We start from the raw sequence: 17,339 nt of genomic DNA, 5'->3' as shown, positions 1-17,339 counted from the left end.
TCCTGACCAGAGAGCAAACCCACATCTTTTATGTCTCCTTCACTGGCAGGCGGGTTCTTTACCACTAGCGCCACCTCTTCCATAGACGGGGTTCTATTTTGCTAAGAGACACAGCACTACTGTAAGTTCTCCATAAATAGTGAGGGAGAAAGGAATAAAAGGAGAGGGAATCATAGGAGAAGAGGTGGAAAGAAGGGCAAAAGGGAGGGGAGTAAGGAGGTATAGGAGGTCGAGCAGGACCTTCTCCTTGGCTTGTAGAACCTAACTGGTTCACCTTCCCTCATGCAGGCAAAGCCCAAGCATTCTCTGATGGCCTCTCTTTCTCTCTCTGTACATTTTGTTTTTTTTTAACTTACTTTTATTTATGTATTTTTGGCCACAATGGGTCTTCGTTGCTGCACTGAAGCTTTCTCTACTTGCCGCGAGCTGGGGCTACTCTTCACTGTGGTGTGTGGGCTTCTCATTACGCTGGCCTCTCATGCAGAGCACGGGCTCTGGGGCACACGAGCTTTGGTAGTCACAGCTCCTGGGCTCTAAAGCACAGGCTCGGTAGTTGTGAAAAGGCTTAGTTGTTTCACCATATATGGAGGCTTCCCCTGTATAGTGTACAGAGGGATCCAACTTTTGTCCCCTACATTGGCAAGTGGATTCTTATCCACTGTATGCCACCAGGGAAGTCCTCTCTGTACATTTTAACACCTGCAGAAATCTCTCCAGAATTCATCTCCTGGCCTCTGGGCTTTGGTCTTACCCAGCCTCACCTAGTCATTAACTGTGGCTTGATCACGTCGGACCTGATGCCTCACACTGTGCCCCGGCTCCACCAGCTTCTCCTGGGAAGCCTCCTGAGCTCCCTCCCTTGCACCCAACTGATACCTGTGGGCCCACCCCACCTCACTCCCTGACACTACCCAGGGCCAGACCCCAGCCCACCCACACCCTCCCACCCCCTGCCTTGCCACAGTTTCCCAACAGCGGCATCATAAACAGATAATATCTGCTGCGTTTGCCACTAAGCTACTGACCATTTACTATTCCTGCATTTTTAACTGGGCCTAGAAGGCTTCGGTACAGTGACATCATGTGGGATATTCGAGGACATTTCTGCATATTTTATTGATCTTAGTGGGGAACACCTGGCGCTCTCTGAAGACACATTCACATCTATGCACCTGTCCATTATTTATTAAGTGCCTGCTTCATTCCAACCAGGCAGGCCTCCTGCAAATGGCAGTCCTCACCAGATACGACCTGAAAACACCTTGCAAATAAGATCCCTCCTGTCCAATCCATGCTTGCCCACCTGCACTCTGTTAGGGTTCCTTCTTCATCTCAAGCCAAGAGGGCAAACTCCATGATTGATGAGACTTGTCCAGAAGCCACACACAAGGTAGGGAATGGGCACTTCATTAACCCTGTTCTTGATTCTCACCATGCTCCTTCACCACCAAAATCTTAATTCATTGTCAGAAATGTGCTTTCTATCCCTTGGTGGAAGAAATAATGTCTTTGTCAATCACTCCTCTTTTTGCTGGACTTAACTGAATTACCTAAAATGTCAAGATAATGTCTCCCCAGCCTGTTTTCACTATGGTACCAGTTTCTTCTCATTAAATTATGTTCAGATACATTGATTTCCTTCAACAGGGAGTAATGGAACCCTGCCAGAAATTAACACTAATCTTCTAATTCAGTAAGAATAAAATATGTGACTGATTTAATCTTAATTAACAGTTCACAAAAGGCTGCTTAATGTCAGGTGGCATATGCATCTTAATTATACAGCAGTGCTATCGCTGTTTGCAAGATAAGGTAGGGGTCTTTCAGGATTCTGTACGGTTGGTTGTGTGTGCTTTTTCTCTTTTGTTCCACAGAATCTTCCTCCTCACTACCCCTCCATCATTGTGGTTGTTAGTGGGTTAGGTTTACATGCAAAAACTTCTATTACTGGGCTTTCTCCCACAAGTCATTCCTTTGTTTCATCTGAAGCAAAGTGATAGAGTCTATTAGACAGGGTAGGCTAGGTTGTGCTACAATAACAAACATCCCTCAAATCTTAATAGCCACAAAATTTATTTACTGCATGCTACATGCTCATGATGAGTCAGCTGGAGTCATTGGTCCACCCTGTCCTCACAACAGAACCTGGATCTACAGAGTATCTTAAATGTTGTTGCCACTTTCCATGGGCAGTGGGAGAGAGAATATGGGGAAGTCTGTAATATCTCTTGAGCCTTTTGTTCATGTTCCACTGGCCAAAGCAAAGTTTCTTGGTCCTGCCTAGACTCACATGCCAGGAAGGAAGTTCAGTCCAACCATGACCCCCAAAAGAGGAGTTCAAGACAAAATCCTGAAGACAACCAAAGAAAAAAGACACATCCAGGGAACCAAAGATAAATATTTTTTAATTTATTTATTTGGCTGTGCTGGGTAGTTGTGGTATGTGGAATGTAGTTCCCTGACCAGGGATAGAACCCAGACCCCTTGCACTGGGGACTTGAAGTCTTAGCCACTGGACCACCAGGGAAGTCCCAAAGATAAGTATTATTAGAGACCTCTAATTAGAAAGCACACAATCCAGAGGAACATGTAGAGATAATTTAAGGTGCTCAAAGAAAACAAACAAAAGAAAGGAACTGTCAACTCAGAATTCTATACCCCATGAAAATATCTTTCAAAAATGAAGGCTTCCAGTCCAGCATGGAAGGAGCTTGAAAGTCATCACTCTCATCCAGACAACAAGGGGAGAAAAAAGAAGAGAAAATCCACAATTCTTCTTAGATGCATCAGAGAACTGAGGTCAAAAGAAGAGAAAGAGAATATGTATAAGCAGCTCCAAGGATTAACTATAATGTAGATGCTAACAGCGAAGAAGGCAATGGCACCCCACTCCAGCACTCTTGCCTGGAGAATCCCATGGATGGAGGAGCCTGGTGGGCTGCAGTCCATGGGGTTGCTAAGAGTCAGACACGACTGAGTGACTTCACTTTCACTTTTCACTTTCATGCATTGGAGAAGGAAATGGCAACCCACTCCAGTGTTCTTGCCTGGAGAATCTCAGGGACGGGGGAGCCTGGTGGGCTGCTGTCTATGGGGTCACACAGAGTTGGACATGACTGAAGCGACTTAGTAGATGCTAAGAGCAGGGTCTCTGGGGTCATGCTTCCTGCATGTACACCCTGCTCCACTGCACATAAATGCGTGGCTTAGTCAGATAACATCCTTCCAGAGCTTCAGTGTCCTCATCTGTAAAGTGGGAACCACCATGTCCAGGGGGATGTTATCAGGATTCAATGAGATGCTGAATACCAGTGGCTGGAACAGAGCAAAGACCACATGTCAACTCTTATTTAAGGAGATGTACAGGTGTTTTCCAGGGAGAGTTAAAATTTGGTCCTGCCCTGCATGGCCACAATTGAGCCTCCAGTTTCTAAGACTTTCTAGAGAAATCCCCCATCTGCAACATCAATGCATTCCAACTCTCAATTTCGCCACAGTGGTCCCTAAGCACACACACACGCACAAATACACACATGGGAGGGCTCAGCATTTCACCTTCTGAATGCCCGGAAGCCCCTCCTATGATGCCCTGAAAGTGAAAGTGTTAGTCATTCAGTCATGTCTGCCTTTTTGTGATCTCATGGACTATAGCTTGCCAGGCTCCTCTGTCCACAGGATTCTCCAGGCAAGAATACTGGAGTAGGTATCTATTCCATTCTCCAGGGGGTTGTCCCAAACCAGGGACTGAACCCATGTCTCCCACATTACAGGCAGATTCTTTACTGTCTGAGCCACCAGGAAAGCCCTTTGCCCTAGGAACCAACAAATAAATGGCCCTGTGCCTCAGCCTTCCCGGGAGGTGTGGGCATTCTCATGCCACCGTCACTCTCTTTGCCACATCCACACCACATTTAAATGACTCTCTTCATATTTTTATTTAAGTAGAACCACTTTTTAAACATAGAATACCTTGACTTTTAGAGGAAACTTTTATCACTACTGTAAATTGGAAAGCCAGTATCATTTCAAGTGAAAACAAAAGCAATGAAAACAAACAGTGATATTGACTTCTGGCAGGGCACTATTTGCCTGCCAAGCCTCATCTCCTAAGTGTTTTCTGTTAAAGGCATACCCACCCCACTGAGGAGAATCGGTTCTGGATCTGGGCTCCAACACGGCAATCTTCGTCTACGGCTCAATCACCCTGTGACTAGACATTATCTCAAACGTCTGACCTTCAGCTTGCTCGCTTGTAACATGGGCAAGATGAATGGGGCCAAATGTACAGCATTGTTACAACGACTGAAACATACAACCTGGAGGATGAGACATATGGCCTAACACATGGTAAACAAACACCAAATAAAAGCTATGAGACAGAGAGAATGAAAGTCTCCACCAAGGGTAAAGAACAGGCACGAATTATTTCCCCAGATCCCATACTCCTTACATAAATCATAATCACAGCCTCCACTGGCTCCATAATTCCCTCCAGGAATGCCACCCAGGACTTTGATTGCAACAAGATACCCCAACCTTTTTTGCCACATTGTATCCTGTCAGTTGCCCAACTTCATCCATGATTTTCAAGCAGTAATTCTCTGCTCTGACTGATGATGAATAAACAGCCAGAGGTCATTTCAAATTTCAGTGTTCTAAGTCGGAAGACATGATATCATTGACTCCATTGTGGATATTGGAGGAAGCTATGGGGTCTACCTGTCACCACCAGCTAAGTTCTTTGTAATTCAATACTAGCTGGAAGCAATGATTTAAGACAGAATGCCCCGAGTGGCCCCCAACCATTGACCAACCCTCATCCAGGACCCTACCACCCTAGGCAGAAGCAGACAGATGTCCACTGCAACCCTTCATTCTGTTGGTGGGAGGTAATAAGTCTCCTCTCATCAGTGACAAGTCGCTTTGTTGCTTTAGGCAAGTCCTTCATGGTTTTAGGTACTATGTCATGCTTCATTGTTTTGTGACCCTCATGGACTGTAGCCCACCAGACTCCTCTGTCTGTGAGGTTTCCCAGGCAAGAAAACTTGAGTGGGTTGCCATTTCCTCCTCCAGGAGATCTTCCAGACCCAGGAATGAAACCCGAGTCTCCTGAATTGGCAAAAGTGTTCTTTACCACTGAGCCACCTGAGAAGCCCAAGCAAATCCTTTATAAAGAGGAAAATGTCAATCCATGGTGTTGGGGGGTGGAAGAAGGTCCACTGTAATATAAAGCTAGACTCTAATTCCTTAGCAATTAAGTGGTAACTGGGAAAGCCTGTGCTTTAGAGCAGAGACCACACCCACCGCGTGACAACATTCTTTCTTCCCCTCCAGGGAAAGACCCGACACCCTGCCTTCACCAGCCTCTCAAGAGGTGATACACAAGCCCGCAGAGAGGAGAGCTCACCATTCCAGGGACAAACCTGTTCATTCCCTGAAACCTGAGCAAGCACATCTGGACCAAACAGTGGGGAAGTCAAGAGCTTGGGGACACGGGTCAGCACTCACCTTGTGCTTGCTCTCCCCAACCATAGCTATGACCGCCACTCACCATCGCTCTGCATTTCCGCACCCTTGCTGGCTTCCTCGGGGCTCTTTTCGTATTCTGCAATGACTTTTCTGTTGATTGTCTCACTCACCATGGAGGTCACTCCATAAGGGAAGAGATTTGCTTTTCCTTTTTTTTTTTCTTTTTGTTTGGCCATGCCGCATGGCATGTGGGATGGCAGTTCCCTGACCAGGGATCAAACCCAGACCCCCTGCATAAAAAGTTCAGAGTCTTAATCACTGGACCACCATGAAAGTCCCGAGATTTGCTTTTCTTGTTTGACCATTTACTTCCCAAAACCTGGAACAGGGTCTGCCACAGAGCAGGTATTCAGTTAAGTAAGGGCTGAATGAGCCAATGAATGAATGCCCCAGACCAGCACTGTCCAATAGAACTTTCTTCAGTGATGGAAATACTCTATGTCTGTGGGGTCCAGTGTGGCAGCCACAGCTGTTGGTCACATGGCTAGCCCAGTGGTAAATGATCATTGAGGATATGGCTCCTGCAACTGAGAAGCTGAGTTTCTCTTTTAGTTTAACCAATTTAAATTTCAAAAGCCACAAGGACATTTCAGATACTGTACTGAATGCTGCAGTGGCAGACCAAGGTGAAGACAGAGTCCCTTCAATAGCAAGAAAGAGGGAAGAAAGAACAAAGGAAAAAGAAAGAGAGAGAAAGCTGCATGGTGCTCTCTGGGGAGTGCTGTGGACACCATGTCAATGTTATAAGAAGCTCTAACAGTTGGGGCTCTTGGTAGAAAACGCCAGTATTTTCTTCTTCTTAGTTAAGAGGCACCCCACTTTCTGGAGCATGAAGCAATTTGGCGGCTGCACTAAGGACTCCTGAGGCTCAGGGACCAGAAATAAAGAAACTGTAAGCGTCGTGATGGGAAACATCAATAGCACAGCCTTTCTTCCACACACCCTCCTGGGGCAGCCTCGCTTCAAAACACATACCCCGGTGGCGCTATCCAGAGCTGTCGCCAGGAAGGCTCTGCCAGCTCCACGCCTCCTCCTTCCACGGGGAGCACGGGGGCTGCGCTGTTTCAAGGGGAAAGCGGTGGTCCTGAGTGGGCTGCATCTCTTCCCGGGGGCATTCCAGCAACTGTGCTGCTGGGCACTCCTGGACCCTCCCCCAGGAATGTGAAGTCCTGGAGGCAGCAAGGCCGGTAGGCTCTGAGTGCATTCAGGTGCGAGACCTGAGGCGAGCTGCTTGACCTCCTTGACCTCTGGGGATGATAATTCCCACTCTGCAGAGGGCTGTTAGGGACCATGAGTCAGCAAATGCATGCAAAGCCCTTAGCACTGGGGAGAGTGAGGGCTTGGTGTTACTCATTGTATCAGACAGCCTCACTGCCCTGCCCAAAACTCTCTTGAGGGACCGCCTTGCCCATCCCTCTGTACTCCACTCCTCTCTATATATGTGTGGAAAGTGCTAGTGGCTCAGTCATGCCTGACTCTTGGTGTGACCCCATGGACTGCAGTCTGCCAGGCTCCTCTGTCCATACATAGGATTTCTCAGGCAAGAATAGTGGAGTGGGTTGCCATTCCCTTCTCCAAGGGATCTTCCCAGCCCCTTCCCAGTCTCCTGCACTGCATGCAGATTCTTTACTGCTGGAAGCACCAGGGAAGCCCCTACATATGTGTAACAAATCGTCCATGTGTGTGCTGTGTGGAGCATCAAGCAATAATATTTGGGATTTCTTAGGACGACAGCATCTACAATCTTTGAAAACACAAATTACCCTAAAATAGTCACAAGCCTGTGATCACATCAGATAAAAAAATAACAATTAAGGATAATAATAACAACCACTAATAGGTACTGAGTACTTGCTATGGAGAAGGAAGTGACAATCCCCTCCAGTGTTCTCACCTGGAGAATCCCGGTGACGGGGGAGCCTGGTGGGCTGCCATCTGTGGGGTCATACTGAAGCGACTCAGCAGCAGCAGCTACGCACCAGGCATGGCACTGAGAGCTGCATACAGTGTTTCCTAGACTCTCTAAAACCACCCTGAAGTAGTGTTGTTCCTAATTTACAGATGATGCGAAACTGGAGGCGGGTAGTCACTTCCCCAAGTCCTCACAGCAATTTAGGGGCCTCCCAGGATTCAAACCCAGGTCTGTGTGGGTTCAGGGCTCAGGCCTTTGACCTCTGGACTCTGTCAGGCACTGTCAGGCTGTGTCACCTCTACAACGCAGACTTCCTCAGATGTAAGCAAGGCAAGAAATTCCTGTGCATCTAAGTGGAAAGTGCCCCACAGCTTTCACGCTAACTAGAAATACTGACTAGATAGTAATAACCTCCGTGCAATCTTCCTGGTTTACCAAAGAGCAGGAATCTCTGAAGAGGGTTGAGTATTAGTTATCTATTGCTGCAGTAACAAATTATCACAAACTTGCTCTCTTAACACAAGTTTGTTATCTTTTGTTGTTGTTGTTCAGGCGCTAAGTCCCGTCTGACTCTTTGTGACCCCATGGACTACAGCACACCCGACCTCCCTGTCCCTCACTCTCTCCTGGAGTTTGTCCAAGTTCACGTCTGTTGAGTCAATGATGCTATTCAAGCGTCAGCCTCTGCCACCCTCTTCTACAGTCCTGTAAATCAGAAGTCTGCAATGAGTTTCACCAGGCAAAAATCAAGGTATCAGCCAGGCTGCGTGCCTCTGGAGGCCCCAGGGGAGAAACTGTTTCTTTGATTTTCCCAGCTTCTAGAAGATGCCTGCTTTCCTTGGCTCATGATCGTTCCTCCATCTGAAGCCAGCAGAGCCTCATCTTCCAACCAGTCCCTGACTTCAACCTTCCTGCCTCCCTCTTATGAAGACTCAGTAACTTCATTAAACCCACCCAGATAATCCAGGATATCTCCCCATCTGAAGATCATTAACCACATCTGCAAAGTCCCTTTTGCCAGGTAAGACAATGTATTTACATTTTCTAGAGATTAAGAAGCTGATGTCTTTGTGGGCCTTTTTTTTTTTTTTTTTTTTTTCCTACCACAAGCTACCCTTGGGCCCCAGAAGCCTCATATACATCAACATGCAAAATACTTTCACCCCATCCCAACATCCCCAAAGTGTCAGCTCATTACAGGGGGAAGTGACCACGGCTCACTCTTAATGACCGCTTGCTATGTGTTACCCCATTAACCTTCATACCAACCCAGTACACAGATAAGAAATCAAAGGCTCAAAGTGGCCAAGTGATTGGACCAAACTGAGGCAGGCTTTGAAATCAGGTATAATTGATTCACTCTGAACTGAGTTCAAATACTGTCAGTACTTAAACAGTTGGAGTTGGGTTTTTGTTTGTTTTCATTTAGCATCTTCAGGTCTTTGTTGAGGTATGCGGGATCTAGTTCCCTGACCAGGGATCAAATCTGGGCTCCCTGCATTGGGAGAACTGAGTCTTAGCCCCTGGATCACCAGAGAAGTCCCTGAAGTTGGGTTTCAAAAGTAGACTGAATTCATAAAGTCAGAAAGGAGAGGAGAGGGCACTCCAAACAGGAGGAAGAGCTGGCTAGAGCAAAGGCTTGGAGGCAGGAAAGCACACTCCAGGTGCAGGCGTCCACATATCGGCTTGGTTTGACAGGGACAGGGAGCTTGTGAAGGGAAGGAGCAGGGACAAGACTTAAACATGCACGTGGAAGGCACAGTGAGGACCTTGAGTGATGAGTGGGAGGGACGGAGCTTCTCCTGCATGAACGTACAAGAACCAAATCTCAGACTGTGCCACTCTGGTTGCTTTTCAAGAGCTGCTTCATGAGGATGAGACAAGACAAAATTTTGAACTAGTCATTCTGTGCCTTTCTGTTTTACATCTCCCACTGGTCAAGGAGTCACATACTTTTTACCTCTCCAGATTGGAATATGAGTTTCGTGAGGGCATGGACGTCTGTTTTATTCTCTGCTATACTCCCAGCACTCCGAACATCTTGCACATAATAAGTTCTTGATAAATACTTGCTGGGCGAGTACAGAGAAGAAAAAAAAATGTTCCTTTTTTTTTAAAAAAAAAAACTTTAAAGAGGGCTCTTGATGCTACCTGAAAATCCATCATTTGGAAGTTCTAAACTTTTGATTTGCAACACGATAGCTTGTGGGAAAAGAAAGAGCCTCTTAGGACTTAGAAGTCCATAAAAGCAAATTTGGAAGAGAGTAGAGAAGGGGAGGAGATGCTACCTAAGGGGCTTAGTGGGGTCTCTGAGGGGACCAGACCTGGGGGTAGGGGGGTACCTGGGGAGGAGTCAGTGTGGCGAGGCGGCTGAACTCTGTCCACCGGCTCCAAGGATACACAGGGAGGCCAGCCGATGCATCCTGTCCATCCCTGGCCATTTTTGAAAATTAATTATTTTAATAGGAGGCTAATTACTTTACAATATTGTGATAGTTTTTGCTGTACATCAACATGAATCAGCCACGTGTGTGTCCCCATCCTGAACCCCTCTCCCATCTCCCTCCCCACCCTATCCCTCTGGGTTGTCCCACACTGAAACATCTATCCTACCACATGTAATGTAGATGACCAGTGCAAGTTCGACGCATGAAGCAGGGCATCCCTGGCCATTTAAACAGACTTGTCACATGTCCCCTGCCCTGAAGACCTTGTGACGATGGCCTGCGCCATCTGTTGAAGGCATCCTTCCTGCTTCCTCCTTCCTTCTGCCATGAATGGTCCAGAAGTCACATCCACTCCACCGAGACCCTTTGCACAACCCCATCCAAATGCCAACAGTGCGGGATATCCACAGGTCTTAGCTACCCACCCAAAGCTAGGAGGACTTTCCCTGATATGTGGAGGACTGTCCATGAGGAAGAGATATTCCTGGGAAACCAGGCTTGAGTGAGACAGGAGAGGAGCAAAACCCACTCCCACCACAGAGCACAGGCTGCAGCTTAAGGCCCTGAACAGTTCAGATGCCCTCCACACCCCAGGGGCCTCCCGTTCTGCCCACAGCCTGCCTTGCTTTTTTAGAACATGCATTTGAACACCGGGAGCGGCAGAAAATACACCACCATTCTCCGCAAACAGAAGCCGTAGCGGAAAATAAAGGAGAGAAACAGAAATCTGCCAAATCAAAGATAATTCGCTGCATCAAAATAAGCAACTGCATTAAACACATTAGCACAAGAGTTCCCATCGGGGCCACATGGGGAGGCAGAAAGGGGCCCACAGCCCTGCCGCGATTTCAGAACAGTCATTGTACCGCAGGATCATGCTACAGCTTTTCAACCTACATGGTGGTTCTGTGCGGTGATCTTCCAGAAATGTGTGTCTGATCCCATCAGACCACTGCTTCAGTGACTACCAGGGGTCTTGGGACAAAGTCCAGAGTGCTTGGTATGACACCCACGGCTCCATGTGGGCCAGCCCTTCCTGGCTTCCCTCCTCTGTCTGCACATGATGGTTAAATTTTACGTGTAAACTTGACTGGTCTAAGTCATGCTTAGTAAAACACTTCTGGGTGTGTCTATGAAGATATTGCTGGAAGAACTGGCATCTGAGTCCACAGACTGAGCAAAGAAGATCACCCTCACCCACCAGTGAGGGCAGATGGGCACCAACCAATCCATCTAGGCAGGAAGAGAGCAAACGGCACTGAAATGGTGAATTTGCTTTCTTGCTTCAGCTGGGACATCCTCCTACCCTCGGACTTCAGTTAGCCTGGTTCTTGGGCCTTCAGTCTCAGACTGGGACTTACACCACTGGCCCCCCTGGTAATCTGCTACACAGCCATAAAAAACTAGCATATCATTTGTTGTGCTTTTCCTTTGTTTAAGCAACACATACATGCATACATGCAGACTCCCTGATCCTACAAGAGAAGCCTGCACCCCTGTCCAGCCTCATCTCACCTTGGTTCCATCTCCAGCCCCCATGTCCTTCCCCCTACCCCCCAAGACTCGGGCAAGACAAGCTTGCCTCCATCTGCTCTTTCCTCTATGTGGACCTTTCTTCCCACCCACCCCATGCACTGCCCTAATCTATACACAGTTGGGTGTTCTTGTCATTAGACGTCCTTCCTCAGAGGCATCTTCCCAGTGCACCTGACTAGAGTCATGACCAGGTTACTCTCTTTCATGCTGCTCCTTGGCACAGTACATTACACTGACTCGCCCGTCCTGCAACTGCACATGAGGACCCAGGAACCAGGCATGGAATCATTTGAGTGAAAGCAACCGATAGGGTTTTCTCTTTTCTCTCTCTCTCTTTCTTTTTTTTTTTTTTGTTAATTTTTATTAAAGTATAGTTGCTTTACAATGTTGTGTTCATTTCTGTTGTACAGTGAAATGAATCAGCTCTGTGTATACATATATCTCCTTTAGGACTTACGTCTCTTTCAGGTCACCACAGTGTGTTAAGGAAAGTTCCCTGTGATAGAGTATTTTCTCATTAGTTACCTATTTTATATATAGTATCAATAGTGTATATGTGTCAATTCCAATCTCCCAATTTCTCCCACCCACCACCTTCCCACTTGGTATCCATATATTTGTTCTCTATGTCTGTGTCTCTATTTCTGCTTTGCAAATAAGATCATGTATACCATTTTTATAAATATAGTGAATTAGAATAGAAAATATCAGAGCACTTTTCATGCACTGCTGTCCACATAATGAAAATTTAATAAAACTTTTGTTTCCATGTGTCTGTGTATGTGGAGACACAATATCAAATTCATTTCTTAGCGTGGGATGAGTTCACAAAGTTTGAGAAATACTGCTCTGATATTTTTGTTGTTCTTTTTTGCTTGTTTGCTAACGGCCTCTCTTGTTTGCCACTGAATTGCCCAGTGCTTGAGGGTGGTTGGCACTTAATATATGTATATTTGATTGACGGTTGAGGGGAGGGAGGGGAAGAAAGAAGGACAGAAGGAAGAGGAGAGACTAAGCCATAGCTTGCTCATGATGCTCAGAGCTGAAATTAAGTCTCTTAAAAGGGCCTGTTTAAAACCATATATGACTTTATGGCAGCTCAGCTCCTACACTAGAAACAGGAAGTAAAATACACAACCATTGGAAGCAGGAAGACAAAACCATTACTTGTAGCTCATATAACTACACAGTGGGAATACCCAAGGGAACCAACTAGAAAATTCTTAGAATTGGCAAGAGAGCAAGAATTTAGAAAAACATTTGGGTAGTAGAATGAAGATAGAAACATCAATTGCTCCTGGACACATACGGATGGTATAGATGGTGGAGGAAGAACACGGGCTGGGGGAAGGTTGCTAGGTGGCTATCTTTCATCTGTCTCCATGTCTCCTCTCCTCTCCTCTCCATCCGTTCCGAAAGCTGGTCCATGTGGACTGCATCGACGGGCCCCTGGATCTCTAGCTTCCAGTCGGGTTTAGCCAAAGGAGAACATCAGCAGAATGTCAAAGGGAGGGAAGCCAGCTTGCAGTATTCACTCCCCAAGTCCCTTCTCTCCCAGTGATAGGCCAGGTACTGTGCTGTGTGCTTAGTCGCTCAGGCGTGCCCGACTCTTTACGAGGACTGTAGTCCACCAGGCTGCTCTGCCCATGGGATTCTCCAGGCAAGAATACTGGAGTGGATTGCCATGCCCTCCTGCAGGGCATCTTCCCAACCCAGGGATCGAACCCAGGTCTCCTGCATTGAAGGTGGATTCTTTAGCATCTGAGTCACTAGGGAAGCCCAGATAGGCTAGGTATCCCAACATAAGGTTCCAGTTCCTGTGAAGGGGGCCCTCTCCACAGGACTCGCCCTTCCATGTTCTCATCTTTGCTGCCTCTTCTTGCCTCTTCAAGTTGGGGTGCAAACTGCCCCCTATTAAAGGATTATCGAATGCCTTATGATTTTCCTATAGTCTCCCTACTCCAAATCTTGGTAAATAGTCCATGTATAAACTCCCTTTGAGTTACCCACCTTGAGTGTCTTTTGTCTCCAGCCAGAACATTAACCTATATTGGGTGTGAGGGTTCCATTCCCAATAGCAATAAAAATCGATGAAACAGAAAGAGAGAGTGAGAGAGAAGCGAAATAATAGTCAAAAATGAATTGGACCTGCACAAGCTTACCTGGGTGGGAAGACTAAAGATGTAAAGAAAAATATCAATTCTTCCCAAATTAATGTAAACGCTTAAAACAGTCCCAATCAAAATTTCAATTGCTCTTATGGGAAGACTGACAAAACTACTCTGAAATAAAGAATCATGCCAACAATGCTTAAGAAATAAGCAAGAATGGTTAAGAACCACAATACAAAGGAGGACAAATGCAAAGGAGATATTTTCTATCATAAGCCTTGACATAAATACACTAAAATATGTGTAAAATAGATAGCTAGTGAGAACCTGCTACATATCACAGGGAGCTCAAGCCGGTGTTGTGTGATGACCTGAATGGGTAGGATGGTGGGGTGAGGTCTAAGACAGAGCTGATTCGCTTCACTGTAAGCAGAAATGAGTGCGACATTGTAAAGCAACAATAAAAGTTAAAATAAACAAACAAAAATAAACTAAAATATTATTTTAAGTAAAATAATAAAAGTAAAAAAAAATAAGGCTCCAGCCATGGGATCATGTGAGAGGTGGAAGAGTTGATGGGATAAAGTATAGACATGCCTGAACCACACCACAGCACAAACAGAAACATCTATCAGATGTTAAAGGAGGCCTCATAAGCCAGTGGGATAAGGAAAACTACTCACAAATCAGTCTCTAGAAAATTGGTTGTTTGTGGGAATATAACCCAGTTAGATCCTCAAACATACATCAAAACAAACCCTAAATGTATATAGGATTTAAAATGTAAAAACTGACCCGTAAACACTTAAAGAAAATCTAGATAAATTTTTAGCTGATGTTAAGAATGGAAAGGCTTTTCAAAGCATAAAATCAATGGGTAAAAAAAATCACCAATAAACTGATTACCTAAAAATAAAAAAATGTCTCTATTTCAAAACCATAATAAACTCAATTGAAAAGCAAATGACAAGCCTGGAAAAAATCCAAAACAACTATGACAGATTAGGAGTATCTTCTTTAATATACAAAGACTTCTTCCAAATCAATAAGAACATTAATGCCCCAAAAGAAAAAATGAGCTATGGACATGAATGGAGAATTCACAGGAAAAAATATATATAAACAGCCAATAACACATGAAAATATGTGTTTTTTAAAAATAAGTTTAATAGCACTTTTCCTGTATCAAGTTGGCAACATTTTTAAAAAGACTTGTTGGGAGTGAGGGACACAGTGGGAGGCAGAGAGTGATATTTTTTGCAACCTTCCTTAAAAGCAATTCAGCAAAATACACTGAGAATCCTTCAGAAGTTTATATGGCATTATTTGCAATGGAAAAGAAATCAATTGGGAGTTTAGGATTAGCAGATGCAAAATATTATATATAGGATGAATAAACAACAAGGCCTTACTGCACAGCCCAGGGAGCTATATTCAATATCCTGTGATAAACCATAATGGAAAGGAATATGAGAAAGAATATATATGTATAACTGAATCAGTTTGCTGTACAGCAGAAATTAACACAACATTATAAATCAACTATACTTCAATAATTTTTTTAAATAAAAATGTTTAAAAAGGGGGAAAAATCAATCAAAAATGCCCAAGTAGAAGGGGAAATTACAAATAAATGATGGTCCAGGCCACAATATGGAATATTATGCAAGTATTACATTTTCTATTCCCAGAGACTTTTTAATGAGAAAGGGATTTATTCAGGAGGTAATGCTTTTTAATCAGGACCAAAAACCTACCTTACAGTATGATATCAATTTTGTTTTAAAAGAGAATTGTATGAACACTGGAAAAAGGAAATATCATGCTTTGCAGAAATACATATAGATGCAAAAAAAAGAAAAGCAAGCAGTACATGCTGGTTCCAGGTGATGGGTATCATCTGGTGGGGAGGGAGGCATGAAGGGCGGGAGTCACGAAGGGCAGTTGGACGGAAGTCCTTGTCGAGGACTTAGCTCTTGTTTGGGGTGGGAGGTCTTATCACACTTCAAAAATGAAATAACTATTAAGATAAACCATATGAGATTGCTAACAATCAACTGCTTTTGATCTTCAAAAGTGGCAGAGTGAATATGCAGATGACAGACAGACAAAGCTGGCCACAACTGAACCAACACTGAGATTATGTCATGACTAAGGGCTGTGATTAGTTCAATTTTAAGAAGAGAAAGATTCGGGAGGCAATTCAGTAAAAATGTTAGTGGTACTCATCTCCCAGTGGGATGATTAAAAGTAATTATTCTCTTCTCCTTTATTTTCTACTTCTCAAATTTTCTGCCAGGAAAATGGAATATTTTACAGTCTTCGAAATACATGTCAGTTTCCTCGCCCTTCTATCCTGCTCTAATATCCAGCCCTGGCCCAAGAAGACAAAAATCACGGTTTGAGCCCTCGACCCCACCTATGGTTAAGGTACAGATCCTGGAGTTGTATAATGATTATTAATAATTAAGTAAAATTGGCAATAATATCATGATTATTGGCCATGCGTGTGCTCTATTTAACTCACCGACTCCTAATCACCTGTGAAGGAAGGACTATAATTGTCCTCTTATTACAGATGAAGAAACTGAGGCTCTGAACAGTCAGGTAGCCTGTCCAAGGTCACAGAGTGAGTGAATGGCAGAGCTGGGAGGTGGACCCAAGACTCCAGAGACCCCTGTCTCTCCTGGCACGCAGACCTGCTAGTCTCCTAAGGATAAATAAAAAGCCAAAAGCGTTTATTCTTATCAAAGAGCAAGTCAGAGAGGCTCTGAGGAAGGGGCTAATCCCCCAGAGAGCAGCTGTCACCGAAGCAGGGCCAGGAACATGGGCTGAGAAGGAGAGCGCCCCGAGCAGAGAGCAGAGTGCCATGTCAAACACCAACTGCGGCCGCCTTTCTGGTTCAGGGCCTCGCCTGTGCAATGAAGCATCTAATAGGGTCCCTGGACACTGTGAGTCATGCCCGAAACATTTAACTTGAATCAGACTCAAATTTGATTCCTCAGAAATGAGCCCAGGGCTCTCAGGGTGCTGCTGCTCTCCAGAGTTGTCTTGAATATATATCCTCCCGTGAACCCCTGGCATCATCGCTCACTCCAATCAGGAGACCAGAGTCCCCAGCCTCCTCCCCTCCACCCTCTCTACTCACTCCCCTTCCGCTGGCTGCCCCTCAACACTGAATGTGCTTCCTATTTTTGCACAGCTGTTACTCTGTCCCCTGGTTCCTTCCCAACACATGCAAACACACACACACACCCATGTGCAAACACATGCACACTCGTATGTGTACATGCACAAACATGCATACTTTTGTCCAAGCTACCATTCTTCAAGTCTCAGCCTGCATATCAGGAAAACAGGAAAGCCTCTGTGATACTCTTTATCTGAGTCTGGGTCAGATCTCCCTACAACAATCTCTTACAGCACTGTGTGGTTTTCCTTTGCAGCTCTAACCACAGTTTAAGTTAAATGTTTCCCTGGGAAAATGTCTATTTAACATCTGTCTCTCCCACCAGGCATGAGTTCCATGGGGGCAGAGACCCTCTGCCTTGCTCACTAAGCACACAGTACATATAGATATGGTGCCTGGAAGCCACTGAAGCATACAAGGAGAAAAGGAGGTGTTGCACCCATCTGAAAGGTGGAGACACTGATCCCAGCATGAATCAGCAGTCACCAGGACTCAGCCTCCTAAACCCTGGGAGGTGACAGACATTTAATTCATTCACATTTGTTAAGGACATTTTCAAACACACACAGAAGAGTGAGCACCACCAGACTTCATGTGGCCATGGGTCAACTGCA

The sequence above is a fragment of the Oryx dammah genome, unplaced genomic scaffold (genome assembly GCF_014754425.2).
Source record: "Oryx dammah isolate SB20612 unplaced genomic scaffold, SCBI_Odam_1.1 HiC_scaffold_2, whole genome shotgun sequence".
NCBI classification, from domain to species: Eukaryota; Metazoa; Chordata; class Mammalia; order Artiodactyla; family Bovidae; genus Oryx; species Oryx dammah.
Note: the sequence above shows the minus strand (reverse complement) of the source record.